This window comes from Eschrichtius robustus, chromosome 6 (genome assembly GCF_028021215.1).
Source record: "Eschrichtius robustus isolate mEscRob2 chromosome 6, mEscRob2.pri, whole genome shotgun sequence".
Lineage (NCBI taxonomy): Eukaryota > Metazoa > Chordata > Mammalia > Artiodactyla > Eschrichtiidae > Eschrichtius > Eschrichtius robustus.
In genome coordinates, this window is record NC_090829.1 from 63,203,855 (window position 1) to 63,226,223 (window position 22,369).

General features: G+C 38.9%; 1 protein-coding gene across 1 annotated transcript in view; it reads right to left on the bottom strand.

The window, feature by feature from the left end:
* Positions 1–22,089, bottom strand: part of ABCC5 (ATP binding cassette subfamily C member 5) — a 203,767-nt gene extending 181,678 nt beyond the window's left edge. The window contains exon 1 of the mRNA XM_068546326.1: positions 21,995–22,089. The gene's annotated coding sequence lies outside the window, so the exon portion shown is untranslated. The remainder of the gene's footprint in view (positions 1–21,994) is intronic.
* Positions 22,090–22,369: the final 280 nt, after the last annotated feature.

Sequence of the window (22,369 nt, forward strand, 5' to 3'; positions counted from 1 at the left end):
TGGGGGTGAATGAGAGCAACCAATAAAGCAACAGAAAATAAAATATAAAGAAATCATGAGGGGCTTCCCTGGTGGCGCAGTGGTTGAGAATCCTCCTGCCAATGCAGGGGACACAGGTTCAAGCCCTGGTCCGGGAAGATCCCACATGCCGCGGAGCAACTAAGCCCGTGTGCCACAACTACTGAGCCTGCACTCTAGAGCCCGCGCGCCACAACTACTGAAGCCCGCGCACCTAGAGCCCATGCTCTGCAACAAGAGAAGCCACCGCAATGAGAAGCCTGCACACTGCAAGGAAGAGTAGCCCCTGCTCCCTGCAACTAGAGAAAGCCCACACACAGCAATGAAGACCCAATGCAGCCAAAAATAAATAAATAAATTTATTTTTTAAAAAAAGAAATTATTAGTATATGGTGAGCAACAGCAGCAAAATTCAAGGCTCTTTGGATGCTTAAATATTTTCCGTAAAGGCAGAACCCAAGTCTACCTTGTGCGTTTCCATCCTTAGCGCCTAGAAAATTTCCTGACATATGGTAGGCACTCAAAAATATTTGTTGAATGAAAGGACGGAAGAAGAGAGTGCAGTTGATTCAACAGGAGATTTTATCCTTGGAAAATTATTTGGATCTTCCTTTCAGTGGAGAACATGTTGCTGGGCATGGAAAAAGAAGTATGGGAAATAGCAGACACATCCCAGGACATGGTTCAGACCCATGGAGAATGGGAGCTCCTGGGCATCAACAAGGCCACCCCAAAGATGTCCGTGGGCACCAACCTATATGATCAGATCATCTTCTATGTGAGCTCAGAGGCCCTTGCTTTTTCCTTCCTTCCTTGCTTGTGGAGTTGCCTACAATCTCCACCAAATGGTATCTCCCAAGTTGCAGGGTTTCTCAGTCTTACCACTTCTGCCAGAGGCCAGAACCCTCTCTTCTTTCTTGTCACATTGGATTGTCATCAAAGCTTTATCACAGGCAGAGGGGTGCACAGATGATATTTTGAAATTATCAGTCCTGGATAGTTAACTTTTTACCCCAAAACATGACAAAGAGCCAGAGTTCTCTGCAAAATGATTTATGGGGACAAGTTAAGCAGGCAGAGGAGGTAGGACTGCTATGCAGAAGACATAAATGGGAGCCTAGAACCACGTGGGAGGGCTGAGGGAAGCAACAGAATGCAGGAACAAGAGGAATTCCTGTCTGAGAAGTTTTAATTCTCTTAGGCATTTTTAAAGATGTACTTCTTACTTGTAGATCCTTCTATTCATCTTTTTCATTATCTTGTACTAATTTCATCTTAATACTCTCCTAATTTATTTTGTTTCATTTTATTCTTTTATTTTCTTTTTTTAAAATTTTTTTAGATTAATTTGTTTATTTATTTATTTTTGGCTGCGTTGGGTCTTCATTGCTGTGTCTGGGCTTTCTCTAGTGCGGGGAGTGGGGGCTACTCTTCGTTGCGGTGCGCAGGCTTCTCATTGCGGTGGCTTCTCTTGGGCTCTAGGTGCACGGGCTTCAGTAGTTGTGGCATGCAGGCTCTAGAGTGCAGGCTCAGTAGTCGTGGCACAGGGGCTTAGCTGTTCCGCGGCATGTGGGATCTTCCCAGACCAGGGATCGAACCTGTGTCCCCTGCATTGGCAGGCGGATTCTTAACCACTGCGCCACCAGGGAAGCCCTACTCTTTTATTTTCTAAGTTGAATTCTCAATTAAAATATTCTTAGTCTTTCTATAAATTTTACTCTGACACAGTTTGAGCTGCATTCTATAGGTTTAGAATGAAGCGTTCTCCTCTTTATTACTTCCTAGACAGTTCATAATTTCAGTTTTTATTTCCTCCTTGATCTAAAAACTATTTAGGAGAGTGTTTCTTTCTTTTTTTTTTTTTTAATATTTATTTACTTTGGCTGCGCCGGGTCTTCACAGTGGAATGCAGGATCTTCATTGTGGAAAGTGGGATCTTTAGTTGTGGCATGAGGACTTCCTAGTTGTGGCATGCATTTGGGATCTGCCTCCCGACTAGGGATCGAACCCGTGCCCCCTGCATTGGGAGCATGGAATCTAACCCACTGGACCACCAGGGAAGTCCCAGGAGAATGTTTCTTATATCCATGGATAAGTGGGTTTTGTTATTGTTACGTTTTCACTGTTAATTTCCAGTTTCTTGGATTATCATCAGAGAGCATGGTCTTTAAATCAGAAACTTTTTGAATTTATAGTTTCTTTCTGGCCGGATTCATGATTGATTTTGCAACTGTTTCAGGACCCGACACAGCCAAATAAATAATTCTTTTCTTTAAAGAAAGTATATATTCCCTAGTTATATGTACATCTATAAATAGAGCTTACTGATTGGATTATTCAAATCCTCTGTGTGTGCGCTAGAAGTATTTTATTCAAGTTCTCTGAGTACTTGTAGTTTTTCTTTTATATACTTAACTGCTACCTCATATGATGCATAAAAGTGTATGGTTATTCCATCTTCTTCATGAATTGTACCTGATTTTATCCATAAATAACATCTGTTCAATGTGTTCTGAACTTCATTTCCATTTGTATGACAATAATCTTGCCACTCTTGCTTTGGCCTGGTATCTTTGCATATTTATTTTACTAATTCTTGGTTAATTTTGGAAAGGTATTTCACATATAAGGTACAAATATTAAAAGGTACAATAGAGTAAAACATGTCTCCCTGCTATCTTTGTTTCCAGCCACCTGGTTCCCTATTTTCTTGTACATCTTTGAGGGTACTTATTTCCCATCTTTCCTTGTCACTTTGTTTTCGGTGCATTTTATGTAAACAACATAAAGCTGCATTTTATTTAATTCAATATTGTCTTTTGATAGATGAATTCAGCCTTATTTACATTTAGAGAAAATACAGTTGGTTTTATTCCTTCCATACATTTTATGTTTATGATTTATATTCCTTGGTGTTGTTTTCTCTATTTTCCATTCCCTTAATTTTGCTGGCTTGGTCTAATTTCTATTAATTTTTTTTCCTCCTATAAATTTGAAGTCCTGTAATGCTTTTTAATTATGTTCATGCTGATCTTCCTAACAGTTATAATTAGACCAATATATTTCCATTAATTTCCAAAACGAAATTATTATGCTGATCCCACACCAAGATGGGTTTTTTTTAATTCTTTTTTTAAAAATATTTTATTTATCTATTTTTTGGCTGCGTTGGGTCTTAGTTGAGTTGTGGCATGCGGGGTCTTTGCTGAGGCTTGCGGGATCTTTCGTCGCGGCTCAGGCTCTTCGTTGTGGCACGCCGCCTTCTCTCTCGTTGTGGCGCGTGGGCTTAGGCACCCCACGGCATGTGGGATCCTAGTTCCCCGACTAGTGATTGAACCCGCGTCCCCTGCATTGGAAAGCAGATTCTTTGCCACTGTACCACCAGGGAAGTCCCCACCAAGATGTTTTATTTTAAGCAACACTCCTCTCCATCTAATCTTTTTCTGTTCTGGAGTTTCTCCTATTCACAGGTTAGCACACCTGTCCTCCAAACTGTTTTTCTTCATTCCCTTGTTTCTTTGTAGTTTGGCTTTGTGTTATAACCAATCTTCTAGACAACTAATTCAGTTCTCAGTAGTGACCATTTCTACTCTTAGTTTATCTATTGAATGTTTTAATTAAAAACACTTTTCTTGGGGCTTCCTTGGTGGCGCAGTGATTAAGAATCCTCCTGCCAATGCAGGGGACATGGGTTTGAGCCCTGGTCCAGGAAGATCCAACATGCCGCAGAGCAACTAAGCCCGTGCGCCACAACTACTGAGCCTGCGCTCTAAAGCCCGTGAGCCGCAACTACTGAACCTGCGTGCCACAACTCCTGAAGCCCGTGCACCTAGACCCCGTGTTCTGCAATAAGAGAAGCCACAGCAACGAGAAGCCCGCGCACCACAACGAAGAGTAGCCCCCTCTAGCCACAACTAGAGAAAGCCCTCGCACAGCAATGAAGACCCAACACAGCCAAAAATAAATAAATAAATTAAAAAAAAAACACTTTACTTACTTTCATAAAGTCTTCTAAATGTTCTGATCGCATACCCTAAACATTACCTTCTCTTTTTTTATCTTTTCTACCTCAGTAGGAGCCTCGGTCCTGAATATCCATCTTGGTCATTGAGATGGTTAATTTTATGTGTCAACTTGCCTAGGCTATGGAACCCAGTTGTCTGGTCAAATAATAGTCTGGATGCTGTTGTGAAGGTATTTTTATATGTGATTAACATTTACAATCAATAGACTTTAAATAAAGCAAATTACCCTCCATAATGTGGGTGGGCCTCATCCAATCAATTTAAGACCTTAAGAGCAAAGACTGACATTTCTGATGAAGGAATTCTGCCTCAAGAGTGCAACATATTTGTCAATTATACCTCAAGAAAGCAGAATTTTTTTTTAAGAGTACAACGTAGAAACCCTGATTGAGTTTCCAGTCTCCTGGCCTGCCCTGCAGATTTCAAACTCAAGACTTCGACATCAACTCCTTCCCGAATTTTCAACCTCTCAGGCTGTCCTACAGATTTCGCCCCTAGAATCACAAGAGCCAATTTCTTGGGAATTCCCTGGTGGTCCAGTGGTTAGGACTCCACACTTCCACGGCAGGGCGCATGGGTTCGATCCCTGGTCGGGGAACTAAGATCCCGCATACCACACAGTGTGGCCAAAAAAAAAAAAAAAAGAACGAAAGAGCCAATTTCTTAAAATCTTAAAATCTCTCTCTGTATATATTTTTTCCTCAGGATATAAATATTCTGTTTCTCTATAATCTGTGACTAATAGAGTCATTCTTCCTGAGACTGAATCCCCTTAAGTAAATTGTCAATTTTCTTTGCCTGTTTATGATTTTGTGTTCCCTCAGCACCTATATAGGTCACATTGTAAGAGTCTTTTGAGCAAGAGCAAACCACCTTAACTGTGGAAGGCCTGGAATAGACCATTCTTAGGAACCAGTGACAAAACAGTTTTATTCTGCTGAAGCACATGGAGGGTGCTTCTTAATTCCCAGGTCAATCTAGGAACAAGTAGCAAGCCTTTTCCATCTTCAGGGACTGGAAATAATTAAACACATTAGTGTAGCTACCTGTCTCTCTCTCTCTCTGTCTGTCCCTCTCTCTCTCTCTCTCTCTCTCTCTCACACACACACACACACACACACACGAATCAGGCAGGTCTGCCAACGACCATAGCAGCAAGCAGTTAGAGGCAGCTCTTCCCCAAGCTTCTACCTCTGGGATCCCCTCAGAGAACTGTGAAGTTCTGATCTTCACAATCAACCAAAGACTGGCAAGCTTTCTCCTTGCTACTGGTCCACAGCACTCAACTGGGACCCAGAGAGGGGAAACAAAGGCACACATCTGACCATCTCCCTTCTTGCCACTGTCTCACCTATTTTGACCCTCTTATTTTCCCTACAATCCTCTAGGATCTCAGGGGTTAGGTTTTTCCCTATGTCATATCATCATTCTTTCTAACTCTAGTTTCTTGACTAAATGGCAGCGTTATCTTCTCTAGACTATGAGGAAAACTCCTGATCTGACCAACTAGGCCTATCCTATCCTTGATATGCTAAAGAGGGATATAAAAATATATAGAAATTCCTTTCACTCTCAAACTGCCTATTATCTTGCTATATAATCACTTTTGAATGTGAGCCATTAAATGTTGCTTCATTCAAAACTTTTTTTTCACAAACTGCAAACATATATAGAAAGGGAGAAAAGTAATCTACAAAGTAAAAGAGATTTAAGATGCATAACTTTAATTGTGATAAAATACCAAACAAACCTAAACTGATTTTAATAATTTGAAAAAACTTCCCATAGACCCAGATAGCTTCACTGGTGAATTTTGTCAAATATATAAAGAATAATTAATATCAATTCTACACAATCTCTTCCGGAAATTAAAAGCAGAGGGAATATTTCATAACTATTCTATGAGGCCAGTGTTATTACCCAGATACTAAAATCAGACAAAGACAGGGAATTCCCTAGTCATCCAGTGGTTAGGACTCCGTGCTTCCACTGCTGGGGGCTCAGTTTCAATCCCTGGTGCGGGAACTAAGATCCCACAAGCTGCACGGCGCAGCCAGAAAAAAAAAAAAAAAAAGAAATGAAATGAAATAAAATAAAATCAGACAAAGACATTATAAAAAAGAAAACTACAGACCAATATCCCTTATGAATCTAAAAGCAAAAATTCTCAAACTACTAACGTACTAACAAATTGAGTCCAGCAACATATCAAGAGGATTATACACCATAAACAAGTGGGATTTATCCCAAGAATACAAGGTTGATTTAACATTTAAAGTACATTAATGTAGGTCTTCCCTGGTGGTGCAGTGGTTAAGAATCCTCCTGCCGACAGCAACAGTCAGCTCTACCCACCACCAGAGCCTCCCATCGAGCCTCTTAGATAGCCTCAAACACCAGAGGGCAGACAGCAGAAGCAAGAAAAACTACAATCCTGCAGCCTGTGGACCAAAAACCACAGTTACAGAAAGATAGAGAAGATGAAAAGGCAGAGGGCTATGTACCAGATGAAGGAACAAGAAAAAACCCCAGATAAACAACTAAATGAAGTGGAGATAGGCAACCTTCCAGAAAAAGAATTCAGAATAATGATAGTGAAGATGATCCAGGACCTCGGAATAAGAATGGAGGCAAAGATCAAGAAGATGCAAGAAATGATTAACAAAGACCTAGAAGAATTAAAGAACAAACAAACAGAGATGACCAATACAATAACTGAAATGAAAACTACACTAGAAGGAATCAATAGCAGAATAACTGAGGCAGAAGAACGGATAAGTGACCTGGAAGACAGAATGGTGGAATTCACTGCTGCGGAACAGACTAAAGAAAAAAGAATGAAAAGAAATGAAGACAGCCTAAGAGACCTCTGGGACAACATTAAACGCAACAACATTCGCATTATAGGGGTCCCAGAAGGAGAAGAGAGAGAGAAAGGACCAGAGAAAATATTTGAAGAGATTATAGTCGAAAACTTCCCTAACATGGGAAAGGAAATAGCCACCCAAGTCCAGGAAGCGCAGAGAGTCCCATACAGAATAAACCCAAGGAGAAACACGCCGAGACACATAGTAATCAAAGTGGCAAAAATTAAAGACAAAGAAAAAGTATTGAAAGCAGCAAGGGAAAAACGACAAATAACATACAAGGGAACTCCCATAAGGTTAACAGCTGATTTCTCAGCAGAAACTCTGCAAGCCAGAAGGGAGTGGCATGATATACTTAAAGTGATGAAAGGGAAGAACCTACAACCAAGATTACTCCACCCGGCAAGGATCTCATTTAGATTTGATGGAGAAATCAAAAGCTTTACAGACAAGCAAAAGCTAAGAGAATTCAGCACCACCAAACCAGCTCTACAACAAATGCTAAAGGAACTTCTCTAAGTGGGAAACACAAGAGAAGAAAAGGACCTACAAAAACAAACCCAAAACAATTAAGAAAATGATAATAGGAACATACATATCGATAATTACCTTAAACGTGAATGGATTAAATGCTCCAACCAAGAGACACAGGCTCGCTGAATGGATACAAAAACAAGACCCATATATATGCTGTCTACAAGAGACCCACTTCAGACCTAGGGACACGTACAGACTGAAAGTGAGGGGATGGAAAAAGATATTCCATGCAAATGGAAATCAAAAGAAAGCTGGAGTAGCTATACTCATATCAGATAAAATAGACTTTAAAATAAAGAATGTTACAAGAGACAAGGAAGGACACTACATAATGATCCAGGGATCAATCCAAGAAGAAGATATAACAATTATAAATATATATGCACCCAACATAGGAGCACCTCAATACATAAGGCAACTGCTAACAGCTATAAAAGAGGAAATCGACAGTAACACAATAATAGTGGGGGACTTTAACACCTCACTTACACCAATGGACAGATCATCCAAAATGAAAATAAATAAGGAAACAGAAGCTTTAAATGACACAATAGACCAGATAGATTTAATTGATATATATAGGACATTCCATCCAAAAACAGCAGATTACACGTTCTTCTCAAGTGTGCACGGAACATTCTCCAGGATAGATCACATCTTGGGTCACAAATCAAGCCTCAGTAAATTTAAGAAAACTGAAATCATATCAAGCATCTTTTCTGACCACAACGCTATGAGATTAGAAATCAATTACAGGGAAAAAAACGTAAAAAAGACAAGCACATGGAGGCTAAACAATACGTTACTAAATAACCAAGAGATCACTGAAGAAATCAAAGAGGAAATCAAAAAATACCTAGAGACAAATGACAATGAAAACACGACGACCCAAAACCTATGGGATGCAGCAAAAGCAGTTCTAAGAGGGAAGTTTATAGCTATACAAGCCTACCTCAAGAAACAAGAAAAATCTCAAGTAAACAATCTAACCTTACACCTAAAGAAACTAGAGAAAGAAGAACAAACAAAACCCAAAGTTAGCAGAAGGAAAGAAATCATAAAGATCAGAGCAGAAATAAATGAAATAGAAACAAAGAAAACAATAGCAAAGATCAATAAAACTAAAAGTTGGTTCTTTGAGAAGATAAACAAAATTGATAAGCCATTAGCCAGACTCATCAAGAAAAAGAGGGAGAGGACTCAAATCAATAAAATCAGAAATGAAAAAGGAGAAGTTACAACAGACACCGCAGAAATACAAAGCATCCTAAGAGACTACCACAAGCAACTTTATGCCAATAAAATGGACAACCTGGAAGAAATGGACAAATTCTTAGAAAGGTATAACCTTCCAAGACTGAACCAGGAAGAAACAGAAAATATGAACAGACCAATCACAAGTAATGATATTGAAACTGTGATTAAAAATCTTCCAACAAACAAAAGTCCAGGACCAGATGGCTTCACAGGTGAATTCTATCAAACATTTAGAGAAGAGCTAACACCCATCCTTCTCAAACTCTTCCAAAAGATTGCAGAGGAAGGAACACTCCCAAACTCATTCTATGAGGCCACCATCACCCTGATACCAAAACCAGACAAAGACACTACAAAAAAAGAAAATTACAGGCCAGTATCACTGATGAATATAGATGCAAAAATCCTCAACAAAATGCTAGCAAACAGAATCCAACAACACATTAAAAGGATCATACACCACGATCAAGTGGGATTTATCCCAGGGATGCAAGGATTCTTCAATATACGCAAATCAATCAATGTGATACACCATATTAACAAATTGAAGAATAAAAACCATATGATCATCTCAATAGATGCAGAAAAAGCTTTTCACAAAATTCAACACCCATTTCTGATAAAAACTCTCCAGAAAGTGGGCATAGAGGGAACCTACCTCAACATAATAAAGGCCATATATGACAAACCCACAGCAAACATCATTCTCAATGGTGAAAAACTGAAAGCATTTCCTCTAAGATCAGGAACGAGACAAGGATGTCCACTCTCACCACTATTATTCAACATAGTTCTGGAAGTACTAGCCACAGCAATCAGAGAAGAAAAAGAAATAAAAGGAATACAAATTGGAAAAGAAGAAGTAAAACTGTCACTGTTTGCAGATGACATGATACTATACATAGAGAATCCTAAAACTGCCACCAGAAAACTGCTAGAGCTAATTAATGAATATGGTAACGTTGCAGGATACAAAATTAATGCACAGAAATCTCTTGCATTCCTATACACTAATGATGAAAAATCTGAAAGAGAAATTATGGAAACACTCCCATTTACCATTGCAACAAAAAGAATAAAATACCTAGGAATAAACCTACCTAGGGAGACAAAAGACCTGTATGCAGAAAACTATAAGACACTGATGAAAGAAATTAAAGATGATACCAACAGATGGAGAGATATACCATGTTCTTGCATTGGAAGAATCAACATTGTGAAAATGAGTATACTACCCAAAGCAATCTACAGATTCAATGCAATCCCTATCAAATTACCAATGGCATTTTTTACGGAGCTAGAACAAATCATCTTAAAATTTGTATGGAGACACAAAAGACCCCGAATAGCCAAAGCAGTCTTGAGGCAAAAAAATGGAGCTGGAGGAATCAGACTCCCTGACTTCAGACTATACTACAAGGCTACAGTAATCAAGACAATATGGTACTGGCACAAAAACAGAAACATAGATCAATGGAACAAGATAGAAAGCCCAGAGATTAACCCACGCACCTATGGTCAACTAATCTATGACAAAGGAGGCAAAGATATACAATGGAGAAAAGACAGTCTCTTCAATAAGTGGTGCTGGGAAAACTGGACAGCTACATGTAAAAGAATGAAATTAGAATACTCCCTAACACCATACACAAAAATAAACTCAAAATGGATTAGAGACCTAAATATAAGACTGGACACTATAAAACTCTTAGAGGAAAACACAGGAAGAACACTCTTTGACATAAATCACAGCAAGATCTTTTTTGATCCACCTCCTAGAGTAATGGAAAAAAAAAAAAAAAAAAAGAATCCTCCTGCCAATGCAGGGGACACGGGTTCCAGCCCTGGTCCGGAAAGATCCCACATGCCGCGGAGCAACAAAGCCCATGCACCACAACTACTGAGCCTGCGCTCTAGAGCCCGTGAGCCACAACTACCGAAGCCTGCGTGCCTAGAGCCCGTGCTCCGCAACAAGAGAAGACACCGCAATGAGAAGCCCGCTCACCGCAACGAAGAGCAGCCCCTGCTCTCTGCAACTAGAGAAAGCCCGTGCACAGCAACGGAGACCCAGTGCAGCCAAAAATAAACAAATAAAAATAAATAAATAAATTTATTTAAAAAAAAAGAACAAAGGTCAAAACCCACATGATCATTTCAACAGATGCAGACAAAGCATTTGACAAAAATCCAACACCTTTCATTACAAAAAATATCAACAAACTAAAAATAGAAAGGAAATTCCTCAATCAATAGATAAAGGGCATCTATGAAAAACCTGCAGCTTTCATCACACTAAATAGCAAAACACTGAATCCTTCCCCCCTAAAATTGGGAACAAGATAAGGATGCCCATTCTTTCCACTTCTAGTCAACGTTGTACTGAATGTTAGCCAGGACAATTGGCAAGAAAAATAAATAAAAGGCATCCAGATTGGAAAGGAAGAAGTAAAACTATATTTGCAGATGACAGGATCTTATAAATAGAAAATCTGAAGGAATCCACTAAAACATCTATTAGAACTAATAAATAAGTTCAACAGGATTATAAGATGCGAGATCAGTATACAAAAAGCATTCTATTCATATACGTTAGCAATAAACAGCCTGAAAATAAAATTAAGAATTATAAAAAATAAGACATTTAGGTAAACTTAACAAAAGAAGTACAAGATTTGTATCTTGAAAACTATAAAACATTGCTAAAAAAAATTAAAGAGGATCTAAATAAATGAAAAGATATACCATGTTCAAGATTTGGAAAAACTTAATATTGTGAAGATGGCGATACTTCCCAGATTGACCTACAGATTCAACATAATCCCTATCAAAATCCTGCATTTTTTGCAGAAATTGAGAAGCTTATTCTAAAATTCATATGGAAATGCAAGAGACTCAAAATAGCCAAAATAATCATGGAAGAGAAGAACCCAGTTGGTAGACTTACACTTTCTGATTTCAAAACTTACTACAGACTACAATAATCAAGATAGTGTTGTACTAACACAAGGATAAACATATAGATCAATGAAATAGAATTGGGAGTTCATAAATAAACCCTAACATTTATGATCAATTAATTTTTTTTTTTTGTAGTAAAACAGGAAAAATGTGTTAATGGTAGTGCAGGTTCACCAAAACTCCTTTATAGATTGTAACAGCATTGTAAAAAAACAAAACAAAACAAAACAAAAAACACTTAAAAGCAGCTTCTTCATCTTCTACAAATGATTTGAATGGAAAAAAATGAGCTGTGAAGGCACACAGATCTGGATTGAAGTCACAGGTTCACCACTTACTAACTTTGTGACCTTGGAGGGTTGTTCTGGTCTCATTGACCCTGGAGATGTCAAATATATGATCAATTAATTTTTACAAATGGACCAAGGCAATTCAATAGGGAAAATAATCTTTTTTTTTTCAGCAAATGGTGATGGGATAACTAGATATCAACATGCAAAAGAATGAGTTTGGATCCCTATTTCACACCATACACAAAAATTAACTCAAATCAGATCTCTAGACCTAGATACAAGAGCTAAAACTCTTAGAAGAAAACATAGGAGTAAATCTTCATGATCTTAGGTTGGGCAATGATTTCTTATACACAACACCAAAAGCACAAATGATAAAAAAGACAGATAAATTGACTTCCTCAAAATTTAAAAGTTTTGTACTTTAAAAGAATCATCAAGAAGCGGGGGGAAAAAGAGCCCATAGACTGGAAGAAAATATTTGAGGGTCGTACATCTGATAAGGGACTTGTATCCAGAAAACATAAAGAACTCTTTTTTTTTTTTTTTCTTAACCATATTTGCTTAATTATTTATTTATTTATTTTTATTTTATGGCTGTGTTGGGTCTTCGTTTCTGTGTGAGGGCTTTCTCTAGTTGCGGCAAGTGGGGGCCACTCTTCATCGCGGTGCGCGGGCCTCTCACTATCGCGGCCTCTCTTGCGGAGCACACGCTCCAGACGCGCAGGCTCAGTAATTGTGGCTCACGGGCCTAGTTGCTCTGCGGCATGTGGGATCTTCCCAGACCAGGGCTCGAACCCGTGTCCCGTGCATTGGCAGGCAGATTCTCAACCACTGTACCACCAGGGAAGCCCATAAATAACTCTTATAACCCAACAACAAATAGACAAATAACCAATTTAAAAAGGAGCAAATAATGAATAGCAGAGGGAACTCTGCTCAATACTCTATAATAACCTAAATGGGAAAAGAATTTGAAAAACAGTAGGTACATGTATATGTATAACTGAATCACTTTGCTGTACACCTGAAATTAACACATTGTTAATCAACTCTACTCCAGTATAAAATAAAATTTTTTTCAAATAAAAAATAGGACTTCCCTGGTGGTGCAGTGGTTGAGAGTCCGCCTGCCAATGCAGGGGACACGGGTTCGATCCCTGGTCCGGGAGGATCCCACTTGCCGTGGAGCAGCTGGGCCCAGGTGCCACAACTACTGAGCCTGCGCTCTAGAGCCCGTGCGCCGCAACTACTGAGCCCACGTGCTGCAACTACTGAAGCCTGCGCGCCTAGAGCCTGTGCTCTACAACAAAAGAAGCCACCTCAGTGAGAAGCCCACGCGCCGCAACGAAGAGTAGGCCCTGCTTGCCACAACTAGAGAAAGCCCGCGCGCAGCAACGAAGACCCAACACAGCCAAAAAAATAAAATAAAATAAAATATAGAAAGGAGCAAAGAATTTGAATAGATGTTTCACCAAAGAAGACATACAAGTGACCAATAAGCACATGAAAAGATGTTCAACATCTTAGTCATTAGGAGAATGCAAATCAAAACCACAATGCGAAGCCACTTCACACTCATGAGAATGGCTCTGATCAAAAAGACAGATAATAACAAGTGTTGGTGAGGACATGAAGAAATTGGAGTCCTCATGTGTTGCTGATTGGAAAGCAAAATGGTGTAGCCTTTTTGGAAAATAGTTTGACAGTTCCTAAATATGTTAAACATACAGTCACCATATGACCCAACAATTCTACTCCAAGGTAGGTATATGCCCAAGATAAATGAAAACACATACCCCCACAAAACTTTTACACAAATGTTGATAGCAGCATTATTCATAACAGCCAAGAAATGGGAAAAAAACAAATGTCCATCCACTGATAAAGGATAAACAAAATGTGGTATATCCATATGATGGACAATTGTTCAGCTGTAAAAAAGAATGAAGTACTGACACATGCCACAACATAGATGAACCTTGACAATATTCTGTAAGTGAAAGACATAAAAGGCCACATTGTGTCATAATTTATATGAAATGTCCAGAATAGGCACATTCATAGAGATAAAAAGTAGACTAGTATCTGCCAAGAGTTGGTGGGGGAGGAGATAGCGGTGGGTTGGGAGGAATGGGAAGTGACTGCTAATGGATACAAGTTTTCTTTATGGGATGATGAAAATGTATTAAGGTTAGATTACGATGATAGAGGCACATCTCTGTAAATATACTAAAAACACTGAATTGCACACTTTAAATGAGTGAACTCTATGGTATGTAAATTATTTCTCAATAAAGCTGCTAAATAAAACTAAACTGAGTGACATTCTACAAAATAACTGACCAGTACTTATCAAAAGTGTCAAAGTCATGAAAAGCAAGGAAAGACTGAGGAATCACCACAGATGTGAGGCGACTAAGGAGAAGTGAAAACTAAATGCAATGGGGGATCTTGATCTAATCCTGAAGCAGAAAATGATATTGAAAGGGGAAACTGTTGAAATTCTAGTAAGTCTATAGCTTACTTAGTAACATTGTACCAGTATTAATTTTCCGGATTTCATGTACTATTATATTATGGTTATATAAATTGTTAACATTAGGGGAATAACATTAGGAAGCTCTCTGTACTATTTTGCAACTTTTCTGTAAATCTAAAATTATTTCAAAATGATTATTTTTTAAAAGAGAGAAACTTAAGAGATATTTCAAACAATTGCAATGTATGAATTTATTTTGATCTTGAATTAAACAATAAACTGTTGAAAGAAAAAACACTTATTAGCTAAGTGGGAAAATTTGAACAGAGTGGATATTTAATGAGATCAGAAAATCACTGTTAATTTTCAGCAGGATAATGACATTGTAGTTATTTTTATTAAATAATTCTTTTCTTCTAGCGATAAATGCTGGAATATTTACAAATGAAATGATAAGATTTTTGGGTTTTGTTTTTGTTTTTACTGGGAAAATAACTTTATTTTGTTTGGGGGAGTGGTAGGTGTCCAGTCTCAGAAATTCTGGAATTGCTTCTTGATGCTGGTGGCCTTGGTGACTTTGAACACGCTGAAGGGTACAGATGAAATAAGACTGTCTATAAGTTGATCACTGTTTCATATGGTGATGGGTATCAAGGATTCATTATACTATTTTCTCTACTTTTATGTATGTTTAACTTTTTCATTATAAAAAATTTTTTTCACTGCTTGTTTCTTTCTGTTTGCCTCCTTTCTGTTACAAATCCTAATCTCTTCTCAGGCAGATGCAGGCCTCAAACCAACCATAATGATGTCATGTATTCAGAAAGATAAAGAAAAAAGCACATTACTGGCTCTCAAAATATTGTCTACAATTAAACTAGTATTATTGTCACAAAGTTTAAGGCAGTGATTCCCAGTTTGGGGGTTGTGGACCCAGGGAACCAACCTGTGGGGTTGACGAATGCACAAGTATACCAAGTAATGCCTGTAGATGGAAAAAACAACATTATATATATAAACAGGCATTTATATATACATATATATACACATATATAACTATCTTTAGAGGTATGTTCTTAATTTCCAAACACATGGGGTTTTCTAAATTATCTTTGTATTATTGATTTCTAACTTAATTATACTGTGGTCGGAAAATATGCTTTGTGTCAACACATGTCAAACTTGAATGTGCACGTGAAACCCCTGGGGGTGTTGTCAAAATGCAGATTCTGACGCAGGAGGTCTGAAGTGGGGACTGAGCTTCCACATCTCTAACAGGCTTAATTGTGCTGCAGCTGCTCTATGGACCATACTTTTCAAAGGGTCTATCTGACACCAATTTCTTGCAATCTGTTGAGATTTGCTTTATGCATAGTTAATGTTCACAAACATTCCACCGGCATTTGGAAATAATGCATATTATCTTATTACTGAGTGCAGTATTCTACATAAACTCATTAGATCAACATGGTTAATTGTGATATTCAAGACTTCTGTATCCTATTCATTTATCTGCTTGACCTACCAAATACTGAGAGAAATACATTTTTAAATCTCTTACTCTGAGAGTGGATTTGTCAACTGTTTCTTATAGTTTTGTAAATTTTTACTTCATATGTTTTAAAGCTGCATTTGTAGGTGCACAGAATTTGAAATATTTTATATTCCTGTGAATTAAAGTTCTATCATTATAACATGACCATTTCCATTTCTAGTACAGCTTACCAACAGATTAGTTTTGGACAACATTTGCCACCTTTTTACTTTCAGCTTTTCTGAGTCCTTATGTCTTAAGTGTGTCGCTTGTAAACAGTATATTGCTGCATTTTATTTCTTGGTCCAGTCTTTACGTGAATAATAAAAAAGATCTTAGAATTTTTTTAACTCTGATCACCTCCTTCCTGACTTATACATATAAGTAATTTAGTACTTTCTTTTTTTGATGCTCCCCAATTAATATTTTTGGTATCAATATTTGTTTCGCTTTACTCACATATTTACAATATTCTTTACTAGATCTTCCACCTTGCAGCTAAGACCTTTGTTCTGGAATTTTCTCCTTCTGCTTGAGGAAGTGCTGTTCAATACACTGTTCAAAATGGTGGAAATTTTCTATATCTGCACTTTACAGTATACTAGCTGCTAGCCACATGTGACTACTAAGCACTTGAAATGTGGCAAATGTGATTACATTACTGGATTTTTTATGTTATATAATTTTAATTTTAATAGCTATATATGGCTAGTGGCTACTGCACTAGACAGTGTAACTTTAGAAGGTCAAAAGTCCTTTAGTCAAGGTCTTTTGATGATCAGTTGTCTCAGTTTTTGTTTATCTGAAAATGTCTTTATTTCTTGTTCTTGAAAGATCGTTTCTCTGAGAAGACAATTCTAGGTTCACACACTGTTCCTACAATCCTTGCTCATCTGGATTCAAGACCTTGATGTTCAGGCTGGTCTGCTTGGCCACACTTTTTTCTCCTCTTGGCAATGCTGCCTCAGGAACCCTACTGGCTCTCCCATCCAGCCTGAAAGGTCTAACAATTGGTGAGTAGGTTGGTGCACAGCAATTACCTCTAGGGGGTGGTATTGCCTAACTCCACAGGCCACCCTCCAGCATCTCAAGGTCTAGCCAAAGTATTGTTTTATGTGTGTCAATCGCTTTCTTTTTTTCCCACACCCTTCTCCTCCCTTAAGCCTTTAAGTGCAGTTTCTTTTGAAAAACCTCAACCTGTTTCAACTGAGCTTTTGAGAAAGTTTAAAGAATATTTTTCCTCAACTCTCATCCTGGACAAAGAGGATTGTCATACCTCTGGAGACTAGTTACACCTCTGGAGGTGATAGTGAAGATTCCAGGGGGAAAAAGAAGAGAGAGAGAGAGAGAGAGAGAGAGAGACCAGCAAGCTAGGACATGAACAGTAAAAACCTCAGCTATCCGATAGGATATTAACAACCCTCAACTTTCAGTACAAATACTCCAGACCTAAAAGTTATTAGAAAAATAAACACTCATGCAGTGAATAATTGGCTCTGATCACTAAGCAGCAAGTAAGCCCAGCTGAGAAGCATGAAAGGCCCTAAGATTTACCCTGAAAGTGCTCTAATACATCGGTTCGATGTATACAAAAAACAGAGTACTGACTGTTTAGCAATGTCTAGAAAAGTCCAGCTCTTGTACATGTATCAAGGGTGTCCTGAAGGGGACATATCATACCATTATTTTGACATCTTTACATGTAGAACCTGAAAAAAGTGCCATTTAAAAGTTAGAAGAGGGGCTCCCCTGGTGGCGCAGTGGTTAAGAATCCGCCTGCCAATGCAGGGGACACGGGTTCGAACCCTGGTCCGGGAAGATCCCACATGCCTCGGAGCAACAAAGTCCGTGTGCCACAACTACTGAGCCTGCGCTCTAGAGCCCACGAGCCACAACTACTGAGCACACGTGCCACAACTACTGAAGCCCTCGCGCCTAGAGCCCATGCTCCGCAACAAGAGAAGCCACTGCAATGAGAAGCCTGTGCACTGCAACGAAGAGTAGCCCCCACTCGCCACAACTAGAGAAAGCCTGCGCATAGCAACGAAGACCCAACGCAGCCAAAAATAAATAAATAAAATAAATAAATTTATAAAAGTTAGAAGAAAAACAGGGTTGCCAATGATTTCTTGGATATGGCACCAACAGTACAGGCAACAAAAGAAAAAAATAGATAAGTTGGACTTCATCAAAATTTAAAACATTGGGCTTCCCTGGTGGTGCAGTGGTTAAGAATCTGCCTGCCAATGCAGGGAACACGGGTTCAAGCCCTGGCCCAGGAAGATCCCACATGCTCCAGAGCAACTAAGCCCGTGTGCCACAACTACTGAGCCTGCGCTCGAGAGCCCGCGAGCCACAACTACTGAGCCCGCGTGCCACACCTACTGAAGCCCACGCACCTAGAGCCCGTGCTCTACAACAAGAGAAGCCACCACAATAAGAAGCCCGTGCACCACAACGAAGAGTAGCCCCCACTCGCCGCAACTAGAGAAAGCCCGCGTGCAGCAACGAAGACCCAACGCAGCCAAAAATAAATAAATAAATAAATAAATTTATTTTTTAAAAAATTTAAAACATTTGTGCATCAAGGGACACCACCAACAGAGTAAAAAGGCAACCTATAGAATTGGAGAAAATATTTGCAAACCATATATCTGATAAGGGATTGATATCCAGAATATATAAAGAACTCCTACAACTCGATGACAACAAAACTGATGTTTTTTTAATATTTATTTGTCTGCATCGGGTCTTAGTTGCAGCACATGGGATCTTTGTTGCCGCGTGCAGGATCTTTAGTTGCAGCATGCAAACTCTTAGTTGCGGCATGTAGGATCTAGTTCCCTGACCAGGGATCAAACCCAGGCCCCCTGCATTGGGAGCACGGAGTCTTAGCCACTGGACCACCAGGGAAGTCCCAACAAAATTGATTTTAAAAAGGGCAAAAGAATTGAATAGACATTTCTCAAAAGAAAATAGACAAATGGTCAATAAGTACATGCAAAGATGATCAACATCACTAGTCATTAGAGAAATGCAAATCAAAACCACAGTGAGATACCACTTCACACCTATTAGGATGGACATTATAAAATAAAAGTTTATTCAAAGAAAATAACAAGCATTGGTGAGGATATGGAGAAATTTGAACCCTTGTGCACTATAGGCTAGAATGTAAAATGGTACAGGTGCTGGAAAACAGTATGGTGGTTTAAGATTAAACTATGCAATCCAGCAATTCTACTTCTGGATATATGACCCAAAAAAGTGAAAGCAGGGACTCAAACAGATATTTATACACTCATGTTCAGAGCAGAATTATTCACAATAGCTAAAACATGGAAGCAACCCAAGTGTCCATTAACAGATGAATGGATAAGTAAAATGTGGTGTATACATACAGTGGAATATGACTCAGCCTTTAAAAGGAAGGAAATTCTGATGTATGCTACAACATGGATGAAACTTGAGGACATTTCATGCTAAGCATTACTTCAATTAGCATTCTTTCATGCTAAGTGAAGTAAACTAGTCACAAAAGAACAAATATTGTTTGATTCTACTTATATGAGGTACTTAGAGTAGTCAAAATCATGTAGACAGATAGTAGGATGGTGGTTGCCAGGGTTGAGGGGAGAAGAGAATGGGAAATTATTGTTTGATGGATACAGAGCTTCAGTTTTGCAACATGAAAAGAGTTCTGTGGATGGATGGTGGTGATGGCAGCACAACAATGTGAATGTACTCGATAGCACTGAACTGTACACCTAAAAATGGTTAAGATGGTAAATTTTATGTTATGTGTACTTTACCACAATTTAAAAAACAAAACAAACAACATAAGCCTCAGCTTGGAGGAGCCTGAAATTACTTCTACTTATTTGTCTAAAGTTGATGAGATTCTCACTTACTGACTGGCAACGACCAGTCATTCATTCAGCAAATATTTATTGAGCATGTGCCATGTGCCAGGTACTCTTCTAGACCTGGGATACAGTAGTGACTAAAACAGACAGAAAGCCCCAATTTTCACAGAGCTTACATTCTAGACTGGTTGATATTCAAGACTCATTTTGAAACCTTAATGGCAATATATTAATTTACAAAAAGAACCAGAACTGACGGTTGACCAAATGGTCTTTTAACATATGAAAATATGTTCAACGTCACTCAAACTAAGAGAAATCCAGGGCTTCCCTGGTGGCACAGTGGTTAAGAATCCACCTGCCAATTCAGGAGACACGGGTTCGATCCCTGGTCCGGGAAGATCCCACATGCCGTGGAGCAACTAAGCCCACGCGCCACAACTACTGAGCCTATGCTCTAGAGCCCGCGAACCACAACTACTGAAGCCCGCGTGTCTGGAGCCCGTGCTCCGCAACAAGAGAAGCCACCACAATGAGAAGCCCGCGCACCGCAACGAAGAGTAGCCCCTGCTCTCTGCAACTAGAGAAAACCCGCGCGCAACAACAAAGTCCCAGTGCAGCCAAAAATAAATAATTTAATTTTTTTTAAAAAAGAGAGAAAAGAATCAAAATAAAATAAAAATTTTTTTTAAAAAAGGGAAATACAAATTAAAACTACACTTCGTTCCCCTATAGATTGACAGAAAGTCCACACACTCTGTGAAGCTGTAGGGGAACAGGCACTCTCATACATTGCCAGTGTCAGGGCAAAATGGCACATTTTCCATGGATAGCCATTAAGTAATATAACACCATGAGCAATTAAGTCTCAGCAGGTTTCCCGGTGAGTTCAACAGCATATCCCCTGCCATGGGAATTGAATTCAATTTGAACCAGTCACTCTCCTTTAAGAACAAATTCTAAGAAATAAATGCAAATGTATAAAGATATCAATAGGAAGATGCTAGTTGCAGCATTATTTATAATAGCAAAAACTGCAAAAAAAATCTGAATGTTTATCAGTTGAGAAACGGTTGGATAAATAATGGTATATGCATACTACAGAATGTTATGGAATCATTGAAAATAGCTAGGTTTGTCTACATTCCACCATATATTAAACAAAAATTAAGTTGCAGACAAAAATGCATCGTCATAATATTAGCTAATACTTAAATTGTAATGACAATGTGTCAACAGTGTTCTAAGGGCTTTTCAACCTTATGAGGTAAGTACTGTTATTATCCCATTTCAAACATGAGGAAGTCCAGGCATAGAGTGATTGAGTAACCTGCCCAAGAATAAACAGCTAGTAAATGACTAGAGGCTGGAATGGAACCCAGCTCTGGGGATTATATGTTAGGGTACCACATTTTGCTTACCTATTCATACACTTGGGTTGCTTCCATGTTTTAACTATCATGAATAATGTTGCTATGAGCATGGATGTATAAATATCTGTTTGAGTCCCCGCTTTCACTTTTTGGGGGTATATATCCAGATGTAGAATTGCTGGATCACATAGTAATTCTGTTTCATTTTTCAAAGAACCACCATACCGTTTCCCACAGTGCCTGTACCATTTTACATTCCCACCAACAGTGCACAAAGATTCCAGTTTCTCCACATCCTCACTAATGCCTCTTACCTTCTGGTTTTTGGTTTTGGGTTTGGTTTGTTTGTTTTGATAACAGTCATCCTAATGAGCATGAGGTGATATTTCATTGTAGTCTTGATTTGCACTTACCTAATGATTAGTCATGTTAAGCACCTTTCATGTGCTTGTTGGCCATTTGTATATCTTCTTTCAAGAAATGTCCATTCAAGTCCTTTGCCCATTTTTGTTTCGTTGTTGTTGTTAAGTTTTGAAGCAAAAAATAAAAAATAACAACAGGTCGAGAAAGAGTCTCCTTAAGACCCATCCATTAAAACCTTATCCATCCAGCTACCTGTCTACAGAATTACAAGGCCTGGATTTACCACTCACATTTTCAGAGGTGTCAGGAGTCATTTAAAATTTTCTACAATTGGACCTATTTCCCATACCTTCAACACACCCCCACGCAACCCCCTCGTGTGTGTGCTCGCACAAATTACTAGTCCTGTTTGTTTACTCACCCATCTTTTCTCTTTCTTCCTGTGGATTTGTAGGACAGTGGAACACCTTCTTCTACAATGTACACTCATTTTAATTGAAAACTTTTACTGAGTTGCCTTCTGCCTTTCCTTCTCCAGGCTAAATTTTCCAAAATCCTGGAGAAACAGTTTTCGCTCAGCGCTCTCATTAACTGGTAGAGGGAAGAAACGACAGACTCCTCGGACCCACGGTGCCTGCGTAACGCGGGCCAAGCCACAGCCGCCAGGCGGAAACAAACCTCAGCCCCTGGAGCTCCGAATCCAGACATGCAACGCGGCCATGGGTGGTAACGACGCTTGCAGAAACTTTGAGGAATCGATGGTGGAACTCCGACAGTTCTCGTGCTGAAAGAGCCT